General features: G+C 47.4%; 1 non-coding gene across 1 annotated transcript; it reads left to right on the forward strand.

Annotated features, from left to right (window-relative positions):
- The first annotated feature begins 4,600 nt into the window (after positions 1-4,600).
- On the forward strand, positions 4,601-4,674 carry TRNAR-UCU (transfer RNA arginine (anticodon UCU)). Its single transcript has one exon. It is a non-coding gene; the product is annotated as a tRNA-Arg (tRNA).
- Positions 4,675-5,024: the final 350 nt, after the last annotated feature.

Raw genomic sequence — 5,024 nt, forward strand, 5'->3', positions numbered from 1 at the left:
TAGATGCTACTGCATGTGTAGTAGATGCTACTGCATGTGTAGTAGATGCTACTGCATGTGTAGTAGATGCTATTGCATGTGTAGTAGATGCTACTGCATGTGTAGTAGATGCTACTGCATGTGTAGTAGATGCTACTGCATGTGTAGTAGATGCTACTGCATGTGTAGTAGATGCTACTGCATGTGTAGTAGCTACGGGCCCCGAACTTTCAAGGGCCCCGTGCTAAAAGCGTTCGAGCTATCAATTCCGGTTCTGTGATTCTGCACTTGCTCTATTACTATAGTACTATACCGCCTTCAACTTTTACGAACGACCGGGTTTGTTTAAGGTTCGCGATTTGTCGCACTGTCTGGCTGTATAGAAAATGAAACATTCAATTACCTTACTGTGCAAGTGAAAAAATATAGTGTTTTCATATTTAGGTGTTTTTTTAAATATTTAGGGTCCTTTCATAACATATGCTACAGGCACGGGGGGGTTGGGGGTGTCAATGATTAACCCAGGTCCCAGCCCGAAGCCTCGAGTGCCTTCTTGTCACCAGAGGGGCCCTGCGCATATCGTGGCGACGATTTTGTTTGTGTTGTTATTGTTGTTGTTGCGGCCGCAAGAGGCAAAGTTCGTTCACTCGGCTGAGTGTAAATCCGTGGAAATTGACTCCGGCGAAACTCGGGGACTCACGAAGGCCGACACAGCAAACGACACAGACAGCCAACAGCAGCAAGCGGCAGATGGTGTGTGGGTGTGCGGGTGAGTGGGTGTGCGGGTGAGTGGGTGGGTAGCCTAAGTCCCTCTTTGCGAGTGCCGCCGTTGTGATCGCTTCCGTGAGCGAAGCACAGATGGCTTCGGTGTCGTTGTTGTTGATGTCGTTGTTTGGGTTTAACGGCGTTCCGTTGTCTCGTTTTGCTGCCCCACGTTTCCCAGGGAAGAGGCCCCTTTGGATGTTGCGTGGTACTGTACACGGATGGACGTTGAACTTCTTTCGCACCGTGCGTAGCCAAGCGCGCTAATCCGAGGTGCGGGGCAGGGCGAATTGAATGCAAAAGCCGTTCGAAAGAAATTAATTTTCAATATAGAATCGTGGTACAGTGTATCGTAGTGTAGTGTGTATTATAGTGCAGTGTGTGTAGATAGCGTCGTGTGTATTACAGTGTAGTGTGTATTGTAGTGTACAGTGCTGTGTGTATTTGTTCGTAAGTCCATCTTTACTCCTGTCGATTCCAAACATGTACGGACATGAGAAATGGCTTTAGAAGTTGGATAATCTCCTGTAGATGTAGATGCCACTGGTTCTTCACGTTCTGCAGGTGTAGATACCACTGGTTCTTCACGTTCTGTAGGTGTAGATGCCACTGTTTTTTCACGTTCTGTAGGTGTAGATGCCACTGGTTCTTCACGTTCTACAGATGTAGATGCCACTGGTTCTTCATGTTCTGTAGATGTAGATGCCACTGGTTCTTCGCGTTCTGCAGGTGTAGATGCCACCACCGCCATCTATTGCGTGGCTGTGGAACTTACGCCTCTCGGTCCAAACAGACAATTGGACATACAGGACAGGTTTATTTGTATCTTTGAAAGTTCGTAAGTCGAATATTCGTAAGTAAAGGAGTCCCTGTGTCTTAAACACAGCACAATGCACCACTGCACACTCCACTTGTGCCCTGGATTCGTGTTAATGCGAGGCAGTTAACTATCGCCCCTCTGCCCCCAGATATTAAATTATTTGTCGTGATTCAGGATCTGCTTCTATTAAAAATGGATTTCTTTCTCACATACATTTTAACGGTTTAATTTTTATTGTTCAAAGAAAAATATATCGATCGTTTTGCTTGCTCATTTTGCCTAGTGGAAATAAAAAATTGGTGTAACATTTCAATGGAGTATGCATACGACATTTGATTCGTTGCATGCATCATTTGGTGAGTACAGTATATCTAATAGGGTTTTTCCCCTTTTTTCTGGCAACAAAACTGAAACCTTTTTACAAGGATTCATGTCTGCATTAACCACAATACTTGCAGTCAAAATGCAAACAAAAAACACACTATGATAATATATGCATTGTCCTTGAACCTGATTGGTCCACACCAAAAAAAGAAAGCCGTCCCTTGGTGTGGACCAATCAGTTTCAGGGACAATGCATATATTATCATAGGGCGTTTTTTTTGCATTTTGACCGCAAGTATTGTGGTTAATGCAGACATGAATCCTTGTAAAAAGGTTTCAGTTTTGTTGCCAGAAAAAAGGGGAAAACCCCTATTATTAGATTTTGGTACTGGCAAAGGAGGTCTAATGATGCAGTATATCTGTTGTAGAAAGTGCCGATGATAAAGCCACTGGTAGCGCATGCCATTTTTTCAATGAATCCACCTGCATTTGTCAAGGATCATTAACCACCACGCGAACTCCGGTCATCCTCGCAGCGGCTTTTCGCTGGCTATCGAACAAAGACGGTCACCGCATCACGCGCTTTTGGATGCACTTCTACAGCCGTCTGGAACGCTCTTCCTTCCGATATGAGAAAACCACTGGAGCTATGCCACTTTTAAATCTAGATTGAAAATTCTTTCTTGAAAACGGCGTTTTGTGTTTAGTTTGTTGTCCTTCCCCCGCATCTCCGATTAGGGTGGTCGGCTACGTAACGTGCGAAAGTAGTTCAACATACATACATACATGGGCCGAGACTGGGATAACACGGGGCGGACTTGCCAAGTAAACGTGGAACTTTGGGCCAACAGTTTACAGATACCATGCTAACGTTGGCCCATCATGGGATGGTTGACTGGCTTTGTTGCTTCCTGCACTTGCCACTGATTTCAGCCCTGGCTGTGAATCAAACTAAAGTTTTTTTCTTCTTCTAGATTTGAAGCTTTCGTGACTGCAAGGATTCATACTCTTTGGCCTACTACAAACAGTCTGCATCAGCAGTAGGCCATGCTTTCCCACCTGATGATGGACGCTTGTGTTGCGCCCGAAACGTCGTGATTTAATTTAGTTGTTTTCATGTATTTTATTTTTTACCTACGTGACTTTACCGAAAAAAGTTTGTTATTATTATTGTCTGTGGTCGTCCGATCCACAAATAACGAAGGAGACACCACAGCGATGATACACTCCGCTGCTCCCAACGCGATTCTCTGACTTGACCACCTGAATGTGACACTGGTTGTTGCTCTGCATCTGCATGTAACCATGCGAAAGAAGCGAAGAAGATTATTATTATTGTGATTGGTTTTATTGTTATGTTACCATCTAGAATTATTAGTTTTTCATGTAAGCCCAGGAAAGCCTCAGTGACTCTCAAGACTATTTCAGGAGTGCCGTGTCAAGTTTTTTTGCGAAAGGGCCCAATGTTGCCGCTGCGTGGAATCCGAATTAGGGTAATTCGCGGTAATTTTTCAGCATCGAGGTGTCTGGCTAATACCAATTTCATTGTGCGTGTGTGTGTGTTCTTTTAGCCATGGAAGGAAACCAGAGAACGTGGAGAAAACCCATGCAGTACAGAGGGAAGAACATACAAGCTGCACGCAAAAAGGTGTCTCAGTCAGGAATCACACCCAGGCTCTGCTTGCTGTGAGGTGCACATGTTATCGCGAGCGCCCACCACCCTGCCGCCATTGACGATGTTTACACACCGCACCAGTTACTTATTTGAGGTTGAGTCGACCTATGGGAGTCCCAAGACCGGTTCAGATAATAATTCAAATAATCTTCACTGGTATTGGCCGTGAGCGGGAAATCGAACTCGGGTCACCGGGTTCGTAGCGCAGCGTAGCACTGACCTCTACACTACCGCTCCACCTATGTGTGTACACATGCACAAAGATCCCCCATATAGCCTTAACAGACTGTAGGGGCAAGTGCTGTTAGCGAGCACCTATGAAGGCCGCAACGGTACACGAGGGGGTGGGTGGCCAGCACCACGCCCGACCGCCTTTGTCTCCCTAGTGGTGATGTTTACACACCGCACCAGGTACTCATTTGAGGCTGAGTCGACCTAGGGGAGGCCCAGGACCGGTTCAGATAATCGTCACTGGTGTTAGCCGTGAGCGGGAATCGAACTCGGGTCGCCGCTCCCCACATACACGCAAAGACACACACCCACACCGTGAAGGGTGCATGCACAATGCACACACATGTACGTATGAACAAAACACACACATGCGTACACTCACTATGAGGATGGATTAATTCACATGAACACGTGTGGATGATGCACTGGGATGCTTGCATTCACACATGCACACTCACATGCACACACCCACACACGCACAATGGGATGCTCGCATCCACTCGCTCACGCGCGCGCACACGCACAATGGCATGCTCCCATCCACTCACTCACCCATGCACGTACACACCCACACGTGTGCGCACACACGCACACACAACGGGATGCTCCCATCCACTCACACGCACGGACACGAGCGCACACGCGCACGCGCCATTCGCTCTCGCTCTCGCACGCCGCGCCCAGTCACCGTGGCCGGGCGCGGTGACGCCGCGCGTCTTCGAGCGTGCCGCGTTGCGTGCCGTGCGTGAGCTCTTCCGCGGTGCAGGGAGCAGATTAAAAGCGGCGCTTTCTCCCCGTCTGCCGGTGGCGTCTCTGTGGCGCAATGGACAAGCGCGCTGGACTTCTAATCCAGAGGTTCCGGGTTCGAGTCCCGGCAGAGATGAGCATGGCTATATGCTTATTATTGATTCGACGGCTGTGAAATTGACGGTGGTTGAGAGGCGTTGGTGGGACAAATTTTTTTATTTCCCTGTGCCCCACGCTCGTGTGCTTTTCGTTGCAGCGTGCGGTTGTGTTGTGCGATGCTCCGTACGGATTTGCGTTCATTGATGCAGAGATTTTTTTTCTCCGTCGTCGCTATCATTCTCTTATTTAACAAGAGCAGTGGGCGCTGCCTGCTCAGGTGGATGTGATGATTTTGCACGTGAAGTTAATATTTTTAATCGTCACACTTTTCCAAATTCTGATATATTTTCGATGTCATTTTTTTACGACATTATCGGAGTCGTCGAT

The sequence above is a fragment of the Lampetra fluviatilis genome, chromosome 29, assembly GCF_964198595.1.
Source record: "Lampetra fluviatilis chromosome 29, kcLamFluv1.1, whole genome shotgun sequence".
Taxonomy (NCBI): Eukaryota; Metazoa; Chordata; class Hyperoartia; order Petromyzontiformes; family Petromyzontidae; genus Lampetra; species Lampetra fluviatilis.